General features: G+C 52.1%; 1 protein-coding gene across 3 annotated transcripts in view; it reads left to right on the plus strand.

Annotated features, from left to right (window-relative positions):
* Positions 1-23,800, plus strand: part of ADCY5 (adenylate cyclase 5) — a 168,050-nt gene that overhangs the window by 8,953 nt on the left and 135,297 nt on the right. The gene's annotated exons all lie outside the window — the stretch shown is intronic.

The raw sequence follows: 23,800 nt of genomic DNA on the forward strand, positions 1-23,800 counted from the left end.
TCCCAAGCCAAAAGGCTGTTTTTAGCAAAGGTGGGAAGGAAGGCTTGAGGGTGCCGGCGGTCCAGGTGGTGGGCTTGCTGCTGCCCCAGCCGCAGAGCACCTCGGAGGGCATCTGGTAGACTGTGTTCTTCATTTACACCATCTACACTCTCCTGCCGGTGCGCATGCACCATCTGAGCAGAAAGCTAATGTTGGATGTTATGACCCCTTGACATGGGTGCCCCTGGTTATTGCTTGTAGTGGAGGCTTCTTATCCTTCCTGGGATTGGTTAGGTGAGCTTTGAACAGTGGGCTCAGGAGGAAATAAAACTCCTGGTTTACTGGCAACTTCTGTGAAGGCTTGTGGGAGAGCAGTGTGCTTGCCATGGTGACCTTGGGTGAGAGCAGCTCCTCTGACGTGCACCTCTTCTCGCCTTAGCAGCCCCCTTGTCTGTGGCTCCATGGGCCTTATCTCTTGGCTCCTGCTGAGCCTACCTGGTGGCCATGCACTTTGGCTGTGAGAGTAAAGTGGGCCCTTGCTGCAGGCTAGTCTTTTGACTGTGGACTGTACTCCACCCACCCCCACTCCCAAAGCTCTGTCCAGGCACCTGCATCCTCTAACAGAACTTCTTAGCCATATTCCATTATCATTGCCTTCCTCCTCCCCATTTCTAGTGCCTTTCCTCAGACTTCCATCCTGTTGAGTACCACGTTTTTCTTGAGAGGCTCTCCTGGGCCCCCTGGCTTGCTGGGTATCGTACTCATCCTTAGGGAATAAATAGCACCAGTGTAGGCTTCCTGGCGCTGCACCTCCAAGGTGCTCTGTGACGGAGCGGGGGGGGACCTGCAACCTCTCTGGGCCTCGGGTTCCTTGTCTAGCCATTGAGAGGGTTAGTCCCTCTGTGCCAAGCCTCACCTTCTGCCAGGAGCCCTTCCTTCCCTTCCAGCTATCCTGGCCTCTCCCTCTTCTGCATGGTCCACTAAGGAGTCAGAGTCACAGAGTGGGGCCCTTACTTTTTCTCCAGTGCCTATTGGTTAAACTCCTTGGCTGCAGGAATCCTGAGGTGTATGTTTTTCCTTCTCTCCCTTGTCTGGGACAGTGTAGGGGACTTAGGAGGGATTTAATAACTTTTTAACAACTTGATTGTGTTTCGGTGAGTAAAGTAGGTGGGGTTGTTGATGCTGAGTTAAAAGTTTTCTGATCTGGAATTAGAAGGAAAAAAAATCTTTAGACATCAGCTTTGAACTTGAGAGAGAAACCTATTGAGAGCTGGTTTTAAAAAAAAGTTAACTATTATTGTTAGTGCTTATAAAGGCTTCTTCCTGGGGACCCAAGCTATCACACGGGTAGTATATCTTTGGGGGTTGTTCCTGCCTTGCATGGGAGGCAGGTTGCTTGGGTGAATATAGCTTTTCTGCAGAGGGAAAGGCATGACATCCACATAGAGCAGCAGAGATTTCAGAATTTTTCGGGGTATTTCCAAACCAGACTTGGGACTAAAGTCTGCCAAGGACCCAGCCCCAGGCAATCCTGGATGATTTCAGGAGGTTGGAGTCAGAGCCCAGGACAGGAGTGCTGGACCTGGGGTGCACTGTCTCCCGCTTAGCAAGATGCATTGCAGTAACAGAGTAGTTGACTGACTTTCTTTTCCAGTTCCACAGGCCAGTCCCTCTCCCTTCTCTCCCCACCTCCACCACCTCCCACCCCATGCTTCTTGTACCCATTGCAGTCTTCAGACCTTCCCTAGTCTGTAGGCTTTGGGGTGGGTTTGCACTTAACTTTTCATGACCTTCTCTGTTGAGTATGGCAGAGCTTATTTAGAATAGTCCCCACTAACAGACTGTGAACATTTTTCTATGTGGCTTCAGAGGAATCTGTATCTTTTTGTGTTTGTATTTGATTTACCTTTCTGATTACCTCTGATGGAAACTTTGTATTTCTGAAGCAAACCCTTTTGGATGGTGGGGAAATATTAGTGGCACAGTCCAGCATTACCCTCTGCCTCAGGTTACCCCAGAGGGGCAGGTGTCAAAGGATGGTTTGTGTTTGATGCTTTGTTCTTTTCTTTGATAAAGATACACATCCTGGGAAATGCGGCAGCAGTGTGTGGTTTCTAATGTTGTGGCTTTGGGAATTTCTCTCCACGGCGCCTTGGACACACAGTAGGCCCTCAGGAAGCTGCATTGGCCTTTTTCACTTTTCCTGAGGGGCTGGCCCTCTTGCTTCCACAGCCCGGGTCTTCAACATCAGTATCTGATGTGGTATTTTATTCTTCCCCAGCCCCTTTTGCGTTTGGAGCTCTGCCCTTTGCTCCAATGGGGAAGAGAAAGATTTGGTATCTTCTCCGGTGCCTCCTGCTGGTTTCTACCCGAGAAGGGGCTGAGAGGCAAGGTGGGGCAGCCCTTATGGGGCATGATGTTTCTCCCTATCGTTACATCGCCTGCTCCAGCCCTTCCCCTGGCGTCCCCCTCCCCTGCTCTTTCTCTCTCACTTCCTTTCTCCAGCCCCCTGTTGCTCTCTGCCCACCTCTCCTCTCTGCCTGCCTGCTTTCCTGCTTCCCCAGCTCTCACTCCCCATTTGCAGCCTCTCAGCCTCGCCTTCTGTCCTCCTCTCACTGTCGTCTCCTTGTCTCCTCAGCGGGGTACAGTAAGAGCGGCGCGGGGTTGTTTTTTCCTCCTTCGTTGCCTGTTAGAAGTCCCTCTGCTACACCCAAACCATAAATAACACTCAAGCATCTGCCAAACACATTCCTCACTTGTGTTAATAGGCTGCAGTGATGCCGGAGCCTGTTGCCATGGCAACCTCATTTTTGTTTGACTGTATCCCACTCTGCTACATAAAGCTTCTGCACGCACTCACACACAAACAAGTACACTCACACAACTATTACATATGCTTGGCTATTAGAGATTATTTTGGAGAAAACATCTTTGGGCCCCATGGGGACGGGCAGTCATTTGGCCAAGGAGATGAGTATCTCTGCTTGTCCACTGTTACTCTAGGAGGTGATAATGGATGGAAGACCTCTTTGAAACGTAGAGAGTTTGGTTCAAATGTGGGGTTTTATTATTCTGCAGCCACATGAAACCCACCTGAAATGGTTTCGGAAAAGAAGATCCTGACGCCACGTGGGTCCCTGTGAGCTTGGGATAGCTGTCAGAGGTTGCCCTTGCCGTGTGGGCTGACCATTACCAACCCAGCCTGCCTTCAGCTCCTTCTGCTCTGCCCCCTAACCCTTTGGGAGAAACTCAGTGGTATCCTGCATTTCTTCCTTTGTGCCTGTTTGAACCCCCAACTGTTACCACTTGTTCCAAAGATCAGAAAGGCACAGGCTCTGTGTGGGTGATGTTCTGTGGCTGTGAGCACGTGTGAATGTCTGTAGTCAGGAGTCTGGGGATGGATGGGGGATGGGGAAGCAGACCAGGAACTGACTGCTGTGGCTGCTGAGGGGTGGATGCCTGCGTCCATGCCTGGGTGTGTGTCCTGTAGGCTGGTCCCAGTATGTGCTTGTATGTGTGTGTGTGTATGTGTGTCTGTCTGTCTGTCTGTCATGTGGGCTAGCCTGGGTGATGGAGGTGGGCCCAGGGAAGCCTTTGTGTTGACTTGGAAAGGAGAGCATCACAGCTCTGTCCTATTTATTCCTGGTTGGTGGCTGGCTTCCCATGGCTGTTTGTCTTTCTGATTCTGGGCCTTGATTGACCTTCTTACCTTGACCTCTGGCTCCTCGGGGTAGTACTCTGGATGCACACGCCTCCTCCCCCCTTTCCATAATGAGGCTGGGGCTAGACTTGCGTGGTCAGTTCCCCTGACCCCAGGGAGTCCTGCCCTTCCCTTTCAAAAACCCGAGCTGCCCACCTACTCGGCCATCCGCTAAATCCCATCAGAGCTGCCGCCTCACTCTGGAACCTGTCCCAGAGGCCTATATGGTGGGTCACTGTGGCTGCCCCCTAGAGGATGGTGGAAGGGGATACACACTTTCACCACAATCCTGGGGCTCATCTGCCACCTGTTACTTACCCCATCGTATACATTTCTGGACAGGAGAAATCTTGCTGTAGTGAACCTCAGCAGCAACAGCAGGCTGGCCTGGGAGGCTGGCTCCGAGTTTGTAGCCGGGGAGGGTCTGCTCATCTTGGCTCATCACTAATTGTATCTGCCAATTATATTTGCTAATTGTCTTCAATTATGTTGCCTCTTTCTCTGTGCAGCAAGAAGGGGCTGCTGGGAGGGGAGCAGAGCCTCAGGGCCGGGGGTCCAGCAGGGCTGCTGGATAGGGAATAGGGGGCTGTTTTTGGATCCCATGGGTGTCCCAATGCCTGTGGAGAAGACTTGAGTGGCAAAGACCCACCCGAGGAGCAGAACCATCAGCTGCTGTATCTGCGGGAATGTTGACCATTAATATTCAAAATTTAAGTTTTGATCTAGAGCAAGAGTGTGAGATGTGTGTGCTGTGGAACACAGGACAGTGTGCTTGTGTTTGTCTGTAAAGAGGACACATGCAATGTATTAAACCCCATCGTGGAAATCTGCCCAGCCTTACAGAAGGGCTTTAAAAATCAGCGTAAAAGGTCTGGACAGACACTCTTCTGGGTAGACAGGTCCTGGCCTTGAGTTACTCTGTCAGGGAGCAGCTGGCAGCTAGAGCAGGGCTGTGGCCTGCTGGGGCAAGCCTGTTCTCCCGAGAGGTGCAGATGGAGTGCCCACTTTGGTCCCAGCCAGGGATGGGTGGGTACTTGGGAAGGAGGACCCAACGGGGAATCCTCCCTGTGATAGCACCAGCCTATCAGGTAACTTCCAGTTGCTGGGTAACTTCCAGTTCGCAGCTGCCTGCTTGGCACCTCCATTAACTTTATGTATCTTGTGGCGGGTCCAGTTCCTGGTCCGGTACTTCCCAGGAGCATCGCTTGTGTTAGGAATGAAACAGCCTGCTCCGGGAGCTCCGGACCTGATCGTGCCCCTGAATCCTTTGGGTACAGTTACATAAGTTACACTTTAGCATATCCTTCGCTCATCCATGCTCATCAGGTGGCGGGAGTTTGCTAGCAGCGGCCAGATCGGTGTTCATTTTTCTCTGCCAAACACAAACTCCATAAAGGTATTTGGAAAGCCTGACTCCTTACCCCTTTCTCCAGGCAGTGTCCAAATGCAAGAAGGGGACCATCTCTCTTTACAACACTGTGAACAAAATTTCTCCTTTCTAGTCAATGGACCTTGATCATGGGAACCTGTGTTCTGATTTGGCTGTTAGGAAAACATCCAGTGGGGTCTTGGTTAGGCTTATGGGCATCTCCACTTTATAGGCAGATTGAGACCCCACCTGGAGTACTGTTTGATTCTAGAATTGAGACGAGGGTACCAGTTTGCTAAGGGCATTGGGAACCTTGACTTCTGAGAGAATACTTGAAAGAATGGGCGGTGCTTAGCTGGGAGGAGAGCAAGGTAAGAAACCAGAGACATGGACAAGGCATTATTTACTGCTGTGATCCCTGCTGGCAGATGTTAGAAGAGGGACTAAATTTATTTTTAGTTGCTCCAAAGGGCAGATTGGGGGCAAATGGGTGGAAACAGTAGACAGATTTCATCTCCAGGTAGGAGATACCTTTCTAGCCTTTGGGGTTGTAGCCAACAAACCAGATGCCTCTTGGAGTCACCAGCTGTGTCAGTGGAGGTGTTCAAGGGGAGACTGGATGGCTGTCCACCAGCATGTTACTGAGGAGATGGAAGGCCCTGCTTCCAAAAGAACTGGGCTGGGTCCCAAGAAGGGATATGTCTTTTTTTTTTTTTTTTTTGTCTTTCGAGGGCTGCACCCTCGTCATATGAAAGTTCCCAGGCTAGGGGTAGAATCAGAGCTGCAGGTGCTGCCCTACGCCAGAGCCACAGCAGTGTGGGATCTGAGCCATGTCTGAGACCTACACCCACAGCTCAAGGCAACACCGGAACCTTAATCCACTGAGCAAGGTTAGGGATTGAACCTGCATCCTCATGGATCCTAATCCGATTCATTACCACTGAGCCACAATTGGAACTCCAGGGATCTGTCTTTGAACAGCTTGGATCTAGTTTTCAAAGCTCTCCAGCTGAGCTTGATGACCAACTCTTAGGTTTGGGGTCCTTGAGCAAGATAACTGCTCAGGTCACACCCACCCCTCAGATTCTGTGGTTTCGTGTCTTGCCACAGCACGACTGCCTGTTGCAGTCTGTTGGGGGTCCCATCTCCATGTTTCACAGTCGCAGAGTCACTGCAGAGCTGCAGCCCAATTTGGAGTGTCCTGATGTAGGATGCAGAGCTGGAAGGTGATTGGAGATGGTGGAATAGGACGGGAAGGAGCTCCCAGACCTGGACCCGAACCCTCCTCTCATCCTGCTGTTCCCATCCCTGCACTCTGGTTTGAGGCACAGCAATGCATGGCTCACCCTTGGTGGAGGCAGTGGTCGGAGGGGCGGTCAGCAGGAAAATGAACCGCAGTTTACGTCCTGGTTTATTCATTTGTTTGTATGAAGTGAATATGACAAACACCGAGGATACCCCAAGTCCAGAATGGATGGTACAGAAAGCGGAAAATGAGATCAGGAGACAGGCAAGAGGTGGGGAGTTAGGAGATGGTTTGAAGGAGGAGGCGGCGGCTTGTGAGGAAAGGCAGAGGAGATGAGCTGTGGGGAGGAGAAAAGCTTGAAGGTGGGGGCAGGGATGCTCTCTGGGAACAATGGGATATAGTCACAAGAAAAGGGGGGTAAACAAACAAACACTGGGAGACAGTAGTGGCTTTATTCGTTTGGCCAGCCTCCTATGTCAGCCCGCACTCCACCCCCACCCGGCCCCCTGCACACACACACTTCTTGCTCCGGGAGGGTTATGAGTCTTCCTGACCTCACACTTGGGTGGCGCCCTCTCCATCCCTCTTAGGGGCTCCCTGGGTGTTATCACACAGCTCGATGGCATCCCCCCTTGGCTCTTGGAAGGGGTCCTGAGGGACCTCAGTGCCTGGCATGTAGTAGGTGCTCAGCGAGGGTGTGAATGAATGAATGAACGGGCGGTGGGGTGGGTGGACGGCTGCACGCAGACTCTCGGCTCTGCCGAAGTGCTAGACCAACACCTCCACAGAAGGAAGCGATGCAGCTTGGCTTGGAAGCCTATTTTGGTGGATTGTTATCCTAAACTCTGAGCAGGGCTTCCAGAATCCCTCCTGCTGCAATTTAAAACGTGTGCCTTCTTGGAAACAGAGATCTGTTGCCTGGCACTGCCGGTACTATATGCCTTCACAGATTTGAAAGCCATTATTAAGTCATTCTTTCAGCCTTCTCCCCATTCATTCAGACAACAACCATTTATTAGGTGCCTACTGTGTACCAGGCACAGCACCCAGCCCTGCCTTTGGCCCAGATGCTCCTACTGACTGTCCTTTGGAGGGAGCTTAATAGGTATTTCACATATACATACATTCAATTTTGTCAGGTAAGTTTAGGAAATACTGGATTAAGCAAAATTCTTTATTGTAGAACCTTAAAACTTTGACTAGGTTAATGTGCAGTAGAATTTGCCAAGAGGGGCTATTTCATGAAGTCTTTAGCGCACATATTGGACCCCAGCCCCTGTTTTTGAAGGAACATGACAGAGATGGTCAGTGTTTGTTGGAACTTCCCTTAGGCCACACTGCTTCAGGGACTGGGAGAATCTTTGCAATTTCTCAGGGTCCAGCCCCCTGCCTCTGGGGTAGGCTAGCCAGAGTCATCCAGATGGGAGCATTTCTTTGTTTGGGGGCCTTCCTCCCTCAGGAAGGAGATGGCCCGGTCTGTGTTGGCTGGCTGCTGGTTTTATAGTCGCATGCCCCATCTGCATCCAAAATCTTTATAAAATAAAGTGGTGGGGCTGGAAGGGACCAGGGAGATGCCTCCTTTATCTAGTTTCAGTTTCCTTTAGAGGTCTCCTGCTGTCATCAGACATTGGAGCTGGTTGGGCTTCTCTATAAGGACCTCTGATGGGCCTGGGGTCCATGCGCTGCGTGGCCGTCCACAGGGAAGGAGTGAGGGGCCATTTCAGAGCATTCTCTCCCACACCCCCAGATTTTATGTTTGTTTGTTTCCTCCCCAGCCCTTCTCTCCAAAAGGAGGAAGCCCTTAAAGAGTATTGATCATAAGCAGTGAGTATATATTGTTTGTATTGCAAGTCTGGCACTGGGCTACTCCCTTACCTACCTGACCTCATATAATCTTAATATCTACCCTACGAGAAAGGCATTTTTATCTCCATTTCAAGGCTGCAGAAAATGGGATAAGAGAAGGGATGTAACTTCCCCAAGGTCACTCAGCGAGTAAGCATGGCAGATGGTTCAGCGCCCGCCCAGATTCCCTGGGCATGTACCTCTCTGCTCTTGCCAGCCAGACTGCCAGCTGTCAGCACCTGAGGGCTTTCTCTGGCCCTGAGCCTCTCTGCCTGCTTGTCGGCCAGGTCAGAAGTGCTGGGGACAGAGTTCCCATCCCCAGCGCGGCTCTCAACCAAGGACTTTTGGACGCTGGTGGACAAAGAGCCCAGCTCCCTTTACGGGGGGCAGGTGCATAGCTGTGAGACAAGCCTTCCCTGTGGCTCCCGGTCCTGCAGGATTCAGTGCTGGTTGCCCACAGTGGTAACAGGCTTGAACACATTCCTTTCCTTCCTTCTTCCCTCCCTTCCTTCCTTTCTTTTTCTTTTCTTTCTTTCTTTCTTTCTTTTTTTACTTTCTTTCCTTCTTTATCTCATTTCTCCACTCCCCATCTAATGTTTTCTGGGATGACCTCTCAGGTAAACCATTTCTTTCAAATCTTGTCCGAGGATCTTTTTCTAGGGGAAATCCAAATTGAGGGTCAAGAAGCTGGGATTCTGGGAGTTCCCATCATGGCTCCGTGGTAATGAAGCCAACTAGTATCCACGAGGACTTGGGTTTGATCCCTGGCCCTGCTCAGTGGGTTAAGGATCCAGCATTGCCCTGAGCTGTGGTGTAGGTCACAGACATGGCTCGGATTCTTTGTTGCTGTGGCTGTGGTGTAGGCAGGCAGCTGCAGCTCCAGTTCAACCCCTAGCCTGGGAACTTCCATGTGCCCCAGGTGAGGCCCTAAAAGATAAACATATGAACACACACAGAAAGGAAGGGAGGAAGGAAGGAAGGAAGGAAGAAAGAAAGAAAGAAGAAAGAAAGAAAAGAAAAAAGGAGTTCCCATCGTGGCGCAGTGGTTAACGAATCTGACTAGGAACCATGAGGTTGCGGGTTCGGTCCCTGCCCTTCCTCAGTGGGTTAACGATCCGGCGTTGCCGTGAGCTGTGGTGTAGGTTGCAGACGCGGCTCGGATCCCGCACTGCTGTGGCTCTGGCGTAGGCCGGTGGCTACGGCTCCGATTAGACCCCTAGCCTGGGAATCTCCATGTGCCACGGGAGTGGCCCTGAAGAAATAGCAAAAAAAGACCAAAAAAAAAAAAAAAAAAAAAAAAAAAGAAAAAGGTAGGATTCTAAACTGGGTTTGACTTGAATGTTGGGAGGGGAGTGGCCACTTACTGGGGCAACAATGCATCAAGTGCAGGACTCTATGGCAGACTCAGAACCCCTGCCTGGCCCCTCATTCCTCTCTGATGACATTCGTTTGTCACCAGTAGAGTGGTTTCTGGACTATAGAATGATGTGAAATCTTAAAAATGTATGTACATATATAGAGTTTTATACATACATATATAAATCTGAATTTCTGCTTCTTAAAAATGTATAGCTTTCTGTCCCCTAGACAGTAGCTCAAATATCAGCCGAAAGGCTCAAATACTCTGACATTTGATTAGCATTTTATAGATGACAAAGGACTTGTTCCCCCTGTGTGATCTTACTTGCTTCTCATGACGGCTCTGAGGAAGTGATGAGTTAAGAAGGCACAGACTGGGCTTTGGGGTCCAGAGGCCAGGAGCAATCCCTGGTAATATGATCCTGCTTGAGTTGGCTTCCCCTTGCTCAGTCACTTCCCTCTCTGTAAACTGAGGATAACAGATTCCTGCCTGACAGGGTCTGTTGTTGGGCGCCCAGACAAGGTAATGCACGTGAGGGCACTGAGAGTTACAGACCTGTGCCGCCGGTGTTGTGTTGGAGAGGAGGAAGTAGGTAGTTCAGAGAGGTTGAGTGACCTCATTCAGGTCACACAGCTAGTTAGTTAGCTTTGGAGCTGCTATACAAATCCAGATCACTGACTCCCCAGCTAGTGCTCTTTTCAGGCTTGGTTGGTTGTGGAACCTGTGGTTTCTTATTTGTGATGCCTGCCTTGCTGTGTGGTATCTGGCTCAGATGAGCATTAAATGATTTGTCATTTCCTGAACCTGCGGTGATACTGTGAGAGCAGGCAGCACTGAAGTGTTTAGGGGCACCTGGGATCCAATCTTTACCCATGAAGAGCCTCTGATTGGTCTTCTGGATGCATGAGGAAGGACTGAGACCCAGGAAAGGGGTCAGCTGTGACACTGGGACAGCTTACATCTAGGTGTGAGACTGCCTCATATCCAGGCTTCTGGTGGCATAGGTGGAATGGGCGGGAAGGGGTAGGTAGCTGGGGACACATCAGGAGGGCTTCCTGGAGGTCAGATATGGGTCTTTCTGAGAGTTACATCCAGTAGATGAGCAGTTTGGCTCTTGCTATAGAATGCCTTTAAAGTCCAACTCACCACAAACCATCACAACATCCTAAAAAGTACCCCAAACATCCTGCTTCAAATCCATTTATGACCTTGGAAAATGTAACTCCTGTTCAAGTGCCTTTCTCTTTCTTTTTCTTTCTTTCTTCCTTCCTTCCTTCCTTCCTTCCTTCCTTCCTTCCTTCCTTCCTTCCTTCCTTCCTCTTCTCTCTCTCTCCTTCTTTCTTTTTTGGCTGCCCTATGGCATATGGAGTTCCTGGGCTGGGGATCCAAGCCGCAGTTGCCACCTATACCACAGCTGCAGCAACACAGGATCTTTGACTAAAAGTCCACAGTGCCAGGCCAGGGATTGAACCTGCGTCCCAGTGCTCCAGAAACACTGCCCATCCATTGCACCACAACGGGAACTCCCTAAGTGCCATTCTTTTGCTGAGTGTATTTTCAAGATTTTATTTTCACATTTTCTTTTGTGGACAGGAAGGCTATTTATTTGTTCATTTAACATACCCAAGTCCCCAGTCTTCCTCTGGCCAAGTCCCTTTTCCTGTAAGCATTTCACTGCACTGCCTGGCTGGGAGGGACCTCTCCATCCCCTAATGGGCTCCCAGTGGGTAACCCAGCTGGGAAGTGCATGGGCCTTGATACCCCTGAGAGGGAGAAGCCAGCACTGAATCCTTGTACCCCTCCTGCTGAGAGAGACGAGCCTTGCCTTTGCAACATCTGATACTCTGCAGCTAACGCCTGAGTCACTCTGAAACATCCTCTTCTTTTTCTCTGTAGCATTCATACTGGTTTGTCATTTCTTTTGTTCTGTTTTCTGTTTTTTAGGGCCACACCTGTGGCATATGGAAGTTCCAGGCTAGGGGTCGAATTGGAGCTGCAGCTGCCAGCTTGCACCACAGCCACAGCACCACCAGATCAGAGCCTCGTCTGCAACCTACACCACAGCTCATGGTAATGCCGGGTCCTTAACCCACTGAGTGAGACCAGGGATCTAATCTGTGTCCTCATGGATACCCGTGGGTTTGTTACCACTGAGCCAGGATGGGAACACCCTGGTTTGTAATTTTATCATGGTAGGTTTATCTCTGTCTTTCTGCTTGACAGCTTTCTGAAGACAGGGGCCTTGTCCGTTTTAATAATCAACTATTTACCAAATGTGTCTGACCTTCTGACCCCTACTGCCCAGCACTGGGGGGAGAAGGTGGACAGTTCCCATTCTTGGGTTCCACACGGAAGGCTGACCCTTGGCAGTGAGGGGTCCCTTAAGGTGCTCCCTCCCCAGAGCAAGGCAAGCTCATCCTCCCCTGGCAGGGGGCTCTGGGCCTGGGGGTCTGGTCTTGGAAAGTGCTGCTTTCCATCTTTGCCTTTCCTCTCTGGGCTTCCCCACTGGTCTGTCACATGATGTCAGGAGGGGTCCCTGTTGCCCCCACTCGCCTCTCCTCCCCACTCTTGGCCCCCTCTCTTCTTCTCAGCTTCTTCCTGGTGTCTTTTCCTGCTGTCCCTTTCCAGCTGTAAGAGGTGGGAAAGAGCTCCAAGATTCTCCAGGAGGCAAGTTCAACTGTAAGGACAACAAATATGAGAGTGGATAACTACCCAAATGCCAAACAGTGCTCTTCATTCTTTTCAAAGCAACCCCCTGAAACAGTAGTTGTCACGGTGTGTTATAAACTTCCTCATAGTTGATTGCCCTGTATTACCGTGCATGTGTCAGGCTCTGTTTTTCACCTCCAACGCCCAGGGCTGAGACGTCAGCTTTCTGGGTGGGTTAACCGCCAGTAATCCAACAGGGCTTACGGCGTGGGAAGTGAAGGCATATCTAGGAGTTTTGCCATAACCTCGGGTATGCAGGCTTATGTAAGGTGGGCCTGGGCACCAGCATTTTGGAATACTCCTGGTAATTCTGACATGTGCTAGGGATGAAAACGACTGCCCTGAGCCTCCCTTCATCAGTGGGGGGATCACAAGGATGATGCTGCGTCTGATTTATGGCTCTATGGAAAGGCAAGTTGTTTCTATCCAAAGGGTTTATTGTAGTGATTCAGGAAAAAGTGATGGCCACTAAAAATTATTGCAGGCGTGTAATAGGGGAAGAAAACTTGGTTGGTGGTTGGTGTATAAAATCCTGTCAGGCAAGGCTGTGGCTCAGTATATTTATGTTGCTCTTATCACCAGCAATTAGCCCCAAATGTGGCTCGATAAATGGCTTAGTGCGGTGCTATTATAACTGCAAGGATATTTTAGAAAATGACTGATACCCCATGTGCTCGATGGAGCCATCTTAGCAGAACAGCAGATCTCACTCAACATTCCCGGTGGCCTGTGAGCTACAAACAAATGCCTTGTGATCCATGTTAACTCTTCCCTATTCTTTCTTTCTTGCTTGCTTGCTTGCTTGCTTTCTTTCTTTCTTTTTTTTTTTTTTTTTTGTCTTTTAGGGCCGCACCTGCTGCATATGGAGGTTCACAGGCTAGGGGTCGAATCGAAGCTATAGCTGCCGGCCTACACCACAGCCGCAGCAACACCAGATCTGAGCCACATCTGCCACGTACACCACAGCTCACGGCAATGCTGAATCCTTAACCCACTGAGCAAGGCCAGGGATCGAACCTGCGTCCTCCTGGATACTAGTCAGATTCATTTCTACTGAGCCACAAGAGGAATGCCCTTGCCCTCTCTTCAAGGTGGTATTTCCCTTTTGTTTTTTTATTTTTATTTTTTTGTCTTTTTGCCTTTTCTTGAGCCACTCCCACGGCATGTGGAGGTTCCCAGGCTAGGGGTCTAATCAGAGCTGTAGCCACTGGTCTACACCAGAGCCACAGCAACACGGGATCCGAGCTGTGTCTGCGACCCACACCACAGCTCACAGCAACGCCAGATCCTTAACCCACTGAGCAGGGCTAGGGATTGAACCCGCAACCTCATGGTTCCTAGTCGGATTCGTTAACCAATGTGTCATGACGGGAACTCCGATATTTCCCTTTTGAAAGGGAGAAGTTGTCCATCAATCTTTGGGAGTCTCCCTCCAACTAGAGTGTAAACCAGAACAGTGTCTGTAGTAGATGCTCAACAAATATTTGTTAAATGAATGAATGGATTTGCTCAGAGTTACACAGCAGGTACACAGCAATGAGTCCAGCATTGACATGGCCATTACTTTTTCTTTGGCTCTTAACTTCACCAAATATAGGAATGATATAATTAGAGGCTCCCCATCTGCATGTATTATTATTGGCGTGTGTGGCAAAAATAGAGTAGAGAAAGGTGACATGCAGGGCGAGGAGAGATGGGGTTTGTGCCCTGAAAGGATTGCCTTCCTGTGCGCTGTGAAGCTTCTTCTTTCCTAGCACCTCTGGCTAGCAGTACAAGGGTCCTGCCTCAGCCCTTGTGCTCTGGAAGGACTGGGAGATGCACATGAAACTGGGGTCCATCTGAGAATGGGGAGGGTTGCAAAGTACCAGATGTGTGGGGCTGAGGCCTGGAAGTGTCCCTATCCGGGACAGGAAGATGGCCTCGGGTTAAATCCTCCATCAGGGGCCACATGTGGATTAGAATGTGGTCTTTTTTGGCAAGGGGTTATCTGGGGAGAGTTAATTTTGGATTTCGCTTTACATTTATTTTTAAAGTGGAATATTTCTCCAGTGTTGGTGGCAATGGCCTAGAAAAGCCAGCTAGTCCCCACCTGACATCGTCCCCGAGTGGGGTGTTTGTGGCCCTGGCTTTTCCCCACCTGATGTTTGCAAGGCTGACTTAAATCCTCTCCCTCGGAGGCCTCTGGGGTGATTTCAGTGGCAGACACTCTGTCGGGAGGTCCTGCTGGATCTGAAGTGGTGTCATCCTCGGCTCTGGCCCTGTGGCGCTGGGGAGCCGTCCCTGGCACTGCTCTTTGCTTCTCCTTGGAAGAGGCGATGGCATCCAGGGGAGCCCTTGCCCTGCCACATCCAGGTCCTTAAGACTGGTTCCAGCCTGCCTTCCCCCACAACCTTTCTTTAATTTTGTGTCTTCTGGAAATGAGAGGAAAATCACCTGAAGCCTTGATTTAAAGAACAGATCTGATTTCTCTTAAGGGAATGAAAAGATATGGCCTGTCCCATTCCCCTTCCCCTGGGATTGTCTCTGGTTCCTCTATGGAGCGGGAAGAGGGTCTCAGGGCTAATTCTGGAGCCTCTGTGCTGGGAGGGGTGGGAGAAGGGAGGAGGCACCGGGGGAGGTGGCAGGGTGGCACTGACCTGCCAAGGTGGTAGGAGGAGGGCCAGGCTGGCTGCGGAGGGATGTGCCAGACAGTGGCTCTATAGGTGGAGCTGCCAACTCTGAGACTCTCGCTGGGTCTTCACACCCCCGGCTAGAATGAACCTAAGGGGGACAGTTCAGAGGGATTGGGACAGTGGCTGTGAGCAGGTGAGCTCAGAGGACCTGTTGCAGTGGATGAGGGATGAAGTTCTCAGAGACTTGAGATCTTGGCCCCTGGAGCTGGCTGGGGTGGGGGCTCCCAGGTTCCAGAGGGAAGAGGAGCTAGGAGGTTGAGGGTGCTTGATAAAGGCAGACCCCTGGGGATTTCTCTTCCCCAGGGAAGAGTGCAGAGGCTCAGAGCCTTGGGTTTCCCAGAAGCTGAGGAGCCAGAGTGGCTGGCCACACACAGGTGGCTTTTGCCATCATGACTTCTCCCAGCTGCTCCCCGCTCCTCATCCAGGACCACCCTTCCTGGAAAGGGTATCAAGTGGTCTTGGAGGTGTCTCTCTCTGTGTTTATATGAACTCTGACCTCTCCAGGCCCCCAGAGTGAAAAGCCTGGGGAAGCTACCTGGCTGGCAGGTGGGAGTGGGTGGGGCCAGGTGCCTTCTTAGGCTCTTGCTCTGAGGAGAGGAGGGCTTTGTGATCGTGCTCCCCCTCCCCACTCCCTGGGCTGGGGAGGGGCTGAACACAGGTGCTCACTGCTGGGGGTTGGGGGGACTCCTTCCACCTTTCCTCCAGGCCCCCCTCTGGATTTGGCAGTGTCCTGATAGCCTGCCTGGTATGGGGTGGGCTGTCCTTTGGGAGCAGCCTCCCTGTCTCTTTTCCATTCACCAGCCTTCGCTGCTGTCCTGAAGATGACCTGGGGCCCTGGGCCTGGGGAGGGAAGAGGGGGCCTTGTCCTTTCATGGACAACTTCTGCCTTTCTGAGATGCTGGCCTAAAGATAGGACACTGCTACCCAACCCTACCACTCATCGTGCACTTACTGTGTGCCAGGCATAGCGCTGAGCACATGGTAATTTAGCTGACCCTTGTATCTCCTTTAGGTAGATACTGCTTTTTTTTAAGGAGAGTATTTTGTAGCTGAGAGAATTGAGATTCAGAGAGGGTTAGAGACTTGGAGGAGGTTGCTGTTTAGAGAGGGGGCCTCAAGGCTCCAGACTGGCATGTATGTCTGTGTGTCTGTGTGTCTGTGTGTGTGCGGTAAGGATTCCCTACAATGTTTTTTAAAAATTCAGTTCCTGGGCCCCTTGTCAAGAAAGTCTGATCCAGCCAGTCTAAGGTGGACCCCAGGAATCTGCATCTTAAGCAGGCACCCCCAAAATTTGAGGCATGGGCGCAGGGATGCTTTTTCACCTTCCAGTGCCTGTCCAGGTGGAGAAAGGTTTGAGGCTCCCTTCCCTGAAGTGATGGGGGGGGGGCGTGCCCAGCCCCCTGCAGACAGATGAAGGAAGCAGCTGGGGAAGGCAGGATGGGAGGCTCAGACTGGGGCAGGGGGGCTTTCTGCTGAGTCTGTGCCTGGTGGGTCTCCGGGGCAGAGCTGGAGGGGGCTTTTGGGGAGACTGTAACCTGGAGGGCATGAGCTGGGGAGTGGTCTGCGAGCAGAACACATGTGGACGGCCAGAGAGAAGAGGCAGACAAAGGGATTTGCAGGTGACTGCAGGGACACTGCTGTGACACTGCAGGCCCAGTAGTTTTGGCCAGGAGACAGACACCTGCCTCAGTTTCTTGGTATTTGAAAGTCCTCCCAGTGTGTACCTCACCAGAGCCACAGGGGCCAAATAAGAAAGGACTTCACACCAGAGGTCTGGATGGGGTGTGCCGTGGGGACAAAAATGACAGAACACTGGGGGGCCCGAGAGTAGCACACCAGACAGTGCACAGTCCCCAGGGGTCCAATTGGGTCAGTGTCCCTCCAGCTCCTTGAACGCAGCGTGTCCCAAGACAAAATTCGTCATCATCCCTAAATTGGCTTTATTTTTGTCATGTCAGTTCTCTCTTTGCCTATGTACTGGTGTTAGATGTTTGTTGGGATGAATTATTTAATAAATAGCTACCATGCGTCAGGCATTGGGAAACCAAGATGAATAAGCTGCAGCCCCCGCCCAAAGGGGCAAACCCATGCATCGTGCATCCTGCGGCGCGACACTAAGGGCGCTTTATTTTGTTCTCCTTACTTATTGAGTCCCCACAGCTGTCCTGTGAGGTGAGTGCGGCTACTGTCACCCCCATTTTGCAGACGAGGACACTGAGACTGGCAGGTTAGGTAACCGGCCCAGGCTCACACAGGGAACTGGGCAGCCTGCCTCCAAGTCTGGGCTCTGACCTCCCAAGCCTGTGGACAGACGGGCACTGATGCCAGCGGGGCGCAGCATGATGCTTGCAGTTTTAGCAGCAGACCAAGTGCGCAGCCTGGGCCAGGCAGAGCATGGGAAGGGGTGCATGGCAAAGGCGGGCCTGCTCATCCATGGGACTAGGTTGCGAAGAGTATAGATTTTTGGGCCGAGGTGGTTGTGTTTTGTGGAGGCAGGGGGACTCTAAAAGATTCTCATGCAGGAGAGTGAGTGGACATGGCCCCGTCTGCATTTGGAAGGGTGGCTCTAGTGTATGGAGCCGAAGGGAGCAGCCTCCAGGAAGAGAGAGAGCTGGTGCTGAGAGGCAGGCCACTGCCATTCTGCCGGGGGGTGGGGGGGCGGCTGGAGAAGGCCCGGGTGGGGGTGGGGTTGATATTCATGACCTTCGGACCAGAGATGGCAGGGTCACTGGGCATTTACCTATGAGCGTCTCCTTGGTTTGGTTACCAGTGGTGCCAAACCCACCCCTCTGTGTTCTCTAAGCAAGAGGCCAGCTCCACAGCCTCTGAGGAACTAGATGCCCCCGTTTTCCCCCAGGTGACCTGGGATGGGTCCTAAGGGCCCTCCTCCTTACTTTTTCTTGGGCCTCCCAAGCCTCCTCCCCTCAAATTCCTAGGGCTCTGCCGTTATCTAGGTGTTTAGCACCCAAACCTTCAACCTCCTAGCTCCTCCTCCCTCTGGAACCCAGGAGTCCCCACCACAGCCAGCTCTGGGTGCTCAGATCTCAAGTTTCTGTGAACTTCATCCCTCTGAGACCTTGGCATCCTGGCCCCCTGACCCCCGGCAGAGCTCCTAGTGCTGCTGCAGGCCCAGTATGCCACCCTCCACGCACTGTCCCTTCTTGGGGGCCATTTGACTAAGTGCCTCTTTAACCCCCGGGTTCATTGCTTGCTGTTAGAGTGTCAGCTTTCCCAGGCAGGGACTCTTCATGCTCGTGGCTGTGTTCTCTGTTTGTACATGGTTCCAATTCCTGCGCCGCCGTGTCCCAGCTGTTTCTCCTTGGCAGGCTCCTTGCTCTTTCTGAAGCGAAGTGCAACTCCACAAAGTGGGATATAATCAGAATGGCTGCCCTGAGGGCTGTGTTGAACATTCTATGTGATGATGTATGCAGAGCACTTAGCGCAGGGCCTGCCAAGGAAAACGCCTTCCGTAAGTGACCCGGGGTCGGTCCTGGCTGCGTATAAGTATTGAAATGCCCACACATGGCAGGAGCGCCTCATGTTTCTCTTGAAGGTCTGTGTGTTTGGACAGCAGTAAACAGGGTAGAAGAAAATTACATTACGTCCAAAAAGAAGGCCAAGTGGACGAAGGGCTAGGTCCTGGGTCCTGCGCTTTCCCCTTACCCCTGCCCCATTCTTTTTTTTTTTTTTTTTTTTTTTTTTTTGGTCTCTTGTCTTTTTAGAGCCAGACTTGAGGCATATGGAGGTTCCCAGGCTAGGGGTCTAATCAGAGCTGTTGCTGCTGGCCTACACCACAGCCACTTGGGATCCGATCTGTGTCTGTGATCCACACCACGGCTCACGGCAACGCTGGATCCTTAACCCACTGAGTGAGGCCAGGGGTTGAACCTGCAACCTCAGGGTTCCTAGTTGGTTCGTTTCTGCTGCGTCACAGCAGGAACTCCCCTGCCCCCTTTTCAATGCTGGCTGCTGGGCACCAAAAGTGACCAGCACAGACTCTCAGAGTGAGGTTGCTTTTAGAACTAACTGAGACCAGCTTGGGAGCTGGAGCCATGACTTTCCTGGGTGAGTGTGAATGGGGCATGGTCCAGCCAGGTCTCCCTGAATTTGGGGGTGACTGTAGCTGAGGGGGGCTGCAGGGATGTGACTAGCATCCTCTCCAAGGACCATTCTAAGAGAGGCCAGGAAATAAATTGACGATGGTTTTGAAAGGATTGGAGCCACCGGGGAGGAGAGCAGGCAAACATCTGCGTCTCCCAGATGTGCTTCCTTCTATAACTTCAATAAGAAATGCACACCTGCCTCGAAGGACAAACAAAAGTTCCCATGAGCCACTGGAGGCCTCGGGGTGGAGAACGCTCTGAGCCTGTGAGAGAAGTCGATGAAACACTTGAGGCATCTGGCCAGGGTCTGGTGACAACCAGGACATCGAGTCAAAACCCTCACCCCCAAGGGAGTGTCCAGGTGTGGCAGGGTCCATGCCCAGGGCAAGAGACTGTGATGATGTCCAGAATATTGCCCTAGCTGGTTGGACCTTTGGGACTAAACACAGGGCTGGCCAGCTGAGTGGACCACTGGAGGACTGCTGGGAAGCAGCCTGCCCGTTTCCTGTCCATCCATAACCTTGTGTGCCCCTGACTGGGCCCCTTCTCTCCAGGGCTGTTACCTTCACACTGAGCGAGGGGCCCCCCATGCCTGGGCTGCACTTAGAATGCATGGGGAGGGGCTCTGCCAGAGCCAGAAACCACATCAGCCCCTGACCCTGGCTAATGGAGGCGGTCTTGAAATGGACATTTTTTTTTTTCCTTATGGCTAAATTCACATTTGGCATTTCAGGGTGCTGGCACCACGCCCGGCCACTCTGGCCTTCTGCCTGTCAGCTCCTTTGAGGCTATTTTTGCCGTTCACTTATTTATTAACTGTTATTGCTCCCCAAGACAGATGGGCACACACACACACACTCACACGCACTCACACCCTTTAACCCAGAGCCCATTGGAAAAGCCAGCCTGCACCCACCAGGATGAACATGCAAAAGGGGCAAGTGACCAAAGGGATGGTCTCTCTGAGCCAGGATGGAGGAAGGGCTGTAGGGTTGTGGGAGACAGTGACTCCCCATGCTTTCTAGAGAAGTCAGCCAGGGGACCTGGGAGATCTAAGGACCCCTTGCTAGGAGGCAGGAGAACCCTGCTTCCTTCCTGCAGGAGGCTTGCTTCTCTACCCTGCTCCACCAAACCCCCATCTTCCAGAGGAGGAAAACTTGTCACTGTGTGGGGTACAAGGGTGAGATGGTCCCCATACTTGCTTCCAGTTTCCTTGCTTGGGGGGCAGCTGATCTGCTCTGAGGCTGGGGCTCCACCTTGTTCCCCTCCCTCCACAGCCTGGATCCTGGGGCTCCCAAAGGCCAGCATGGAACCAACCGGAGAATAGAACGGGCAGTGGGGTCCCTCCTGCATCCTTAGGCTGCCTGGTGCTTTTCATCCAGCTTTGGTTTGCACATGGGAGAATAGGGAACGATGCTTCTGCCACCTCCAAGGACCCGAGTGAGGGAGATCGTGCCCCTTCTTAGGGCATGTGCCATCTGCTTGCCTTATTACTGAGGCCCCTTCCTCTGCCTCCAGAAGACTCCACATCCCTGGGACTAGATACTTACTTCAGAGGGACTTCCAGCTGCCAGTCTGTGTCCTATGGGGCCTTTGTGCCCTGGAACTCAGTGCCAGCCCTTCTCAGAGTCAGGGAACTCTGTGAGGGCAGGGAGCCTGCCCCTTCCATCAGACTGAGAGCTGAGGGCAGGGGCTGCACTTCCATGGGCAAGACTAGGAGCTCCTGAGGACAAGGACCATGCCTCCCCCATCAGACTGGAGGCTCCCTGAGGGCAGGGGCTGAGTCTGTCCCCACCAGATTGGGAGCTCTCTGAGGTCAGAGATGTTACCTCCCCCTTCTGACTGGGTTCTGCTGAGGGTGGGATTAAGCCCCTTTTGCTGCTCAGGACTCAGTTTCTGGCTGTGGGACACAAAGGAACTTGGTCCTTGGCACCTGGAAAGCCTAGAAAAAGAGGAGTGTGCTGGAGGCCACATGGCCATAGCTGGGGGTGTGGAAGAAACTTCCCACCTCCCTGTGGGAAGTCAGAGCCAAGAATTCTGTCCCCTTTATCCGGAGCCCTTTTCCACTTCCTCTTCTCCCCAGGGGTGGGGTAGGGATGGGTTTTACAGCTGGGGTAAGGGGTTGGGGCAGGACATCACAAGCCTGAGAGCCAGTTGAGCACTAAAGATTTGCACTGCTCATAAACTCAGGGCGTGAGTCTGGGAGGCAGGTGCAGGTGTGGGACAGGTGGGCACAGGGAGGGCTGGTCTGGGGCCCCCCGTGGCCTCAAGACCAATGCCCTCTTGAGCTGCTGCCACCTGTGACCCACTCCTGAGCCTAGGGCCAGGGAAGCCCCGGTACCTGGCCTGTCCCCTCCCTGTGAGGTGCAGGCAAGTATCATCTTCTTGCCCTTAGTTCCGTCAGCCTTGATGCTTCTTCCCAGGAGGGGTGGTTGGGAGTCCTCTGCTGTCTGTGCCTCCCGATCGTGCCCGCTCCTGACAGACTGTGAAGTCTCCGTGTCTTTCTTTCTCCCCTGCCTGAGGAGGGACCATCTCATTCATCTGTACGCTTACCCCTCTCCGGGAAGGGCCACAGCCCTTGACCTCTTCTGGAGAGTGATGGTGTCTCAGGGCTCCCAGCAGCGGGAAGAGGGCCTTGATGAGAAGGGGGACCAAGCTTGCTGCTGTGCCCGGCCTGGAAGCCATGGTCCTAGGATCTGGGGAGAGGTGGGACCTCCCGGCTGGGCATTCTGGGGCTGGGTGGGAGAGGGGCACGTGCACCCCCCAGGTCATGAGCTGAGCTCGCTGCCCCCGATGTACACTTGGGACTCCCTCACCATGTGGTTTCATGGAAGGCGCTTGGATTTGAAACCCAGCTAGGCTGTCTACTCACGTACGAGTTACCTTGGATGAGTGACCACTGCTGTGTGCCCCTCGGTGTCCCCAGCTGACTGCTTGGAGCTTTTGCTCTCCATGACGCAGTGCTGCTCTGAGACTTGTGCACTGGTCTGTATAAAACACGCTGACCTTCCCCACGCCTGTGGAACTCCCCCGGACGGACCGAGAGAGGACGTGAGTCAACGAGATGTCTAGTTCCTTGGCCACTGTACCACCCTCATTTTTCCATAGTCTTGTGTACTTTAATGTCTGGCCGCTTTAACTGCTCATCTAAATCTAGACTTAGCTTTGGTGCCACTTTGCCAAGCGAAGGGGAGAGAGCGTGGCCGTATTAGGAGCTGGGCAGAACCCTTTGAGGGCCCCTTTCTGCCAGGGAGAAAGCTGGCAGTCCCAGCGCCTGCACGGTTTTCTGCCTCCCAGTGAAGACTGCATTATTATGAGCTAATGTCTGTACTGTCCCCGGAGTAGCCGGAGAAGAAACATGGAGTAATAGGATTATTACAACAGTAGTAATAACAGCAACGACATTGACAAGCACACACAATTATGGAGAAGGCTGAGACTCGAGGACCTGCAGGCCAGGGCTGTGGTCAGGGGCTGTATGGCTTGAAGGCAGCAGGTTTCAGGGTTTTCATGCTCAGCTCTCTCTCCCTCAGCCTTCCCCTATTAAATAAAAAGGCTTTTGGACGAATCAATAATTCCCTTCCACTATGGCACAGCAGTTGGCTTTGATGTGGTGGATCTTATGCCCATCTCGTGGCAGATGGAGAGGTCCCAGAAGGGGAGGCAGAGGACTCCATTTGTCCTGTGTGACTCCTGCCACCACTTAGAATGCCTCCCACCTGGGTATTGCCCTGAGTAGGCCTGTGCCCTCTCTTGAGTGGCAACTTGAGCCAGGGTACAGGGGAACAGTTGCCTTGTGAGAATTCTTGCCATGGTTCCGTCTGGACAACCCCCAGGCTCTGGATTTAGGACAAGGTGTCGTAGTTGAAATGGTATCTGTGTTGCCCAGAACTGGCACAGATGCCTGCATCGTAGGATGTGATTATTATAGTGCAGAGGCTAAGGACCACCTGCATTCAAATCCTGGCTTTGTCGTGCATACACTCCATGACCTTGGGGAAGTTCCCTGAACTCTCTGGGCCTCAGCTTCCTCATTAAGGAGTGGAGACAACAAAAATAACTTCCCAGTGTTCTTCTGCATGCTTATGTGGCACATGGTAAGCCCACGAGGGTCTGCTCTTATGCAGTTACTATTCTTCCAGTAGGAACAATTAACAGTACTTTAGCAGCTCCCACCCTTAGGATCTGTTGTGTGTTAAACTGTCTTCCAAAAAGATGTTGAAGTTCTAACTCATGGTACCTTTGACCTTATTTGGAAATAAGGGCTTTGCAGATAATCAAGTTAGATGAGACCATTAGGGAAGGCCTAATGCAATATGACTGATGTCCTTATAAAATAAGGGGAGGAGTTCCTGTCGTGGCTCAGCAGTTAACAAATCTGACTAGCATCCATGAGGACACAGGTTCAATCCCTGGCCTCGCTCAGTGGGTTAAGGATCCAGCATTGCTATGAGTTGTGGTATAGGTTGCAGATGTGGCTTGGATCCTGTGTGGCTGTGGCTGTGGCGTATGCCAGCAGCTACAGCTCTGATTTGACCCCTAGCCTGGAAACCTCCATATGCCATGGGTGCAGCCCTAAAAAGCAAAAGAAAAAAAGGGGTGAGATTTGGGGAGTTCCCATTGTGGCTCAGTAGGTTAAGAACGCGACTAGTATCCACCAGGATGCAGGTTCGATCCCTGGCCTTGCTCAGTGGGCTAAGGATCTGGTGTTGCCGTGAGCTGTTGTGTACATTACAGACGGGGCTCGGATCTAGCGTTGCTGTGGCTATGGCGTAGGCTGGGGGCTACAGCTCAGATTTGACCCCTAGCCTGGGAAA

The sequence above is a fragment of the Sus scrofa genome, chromosome 13 (assembly GCF_000003025.6).
Source record: "Sus scrofa isolate TJ Tabasco breed Duroc chromosome 13, Sscrofa11.1, whole genome shotgun sequence".
In the NCBI taxonomy this organism is placed as follows: domain Eukaryota; kingdom Metazoa; phylum Chordata; class Mammalia; order Artiodactyla; family Suidae; genus Sus; species Sus scrofa.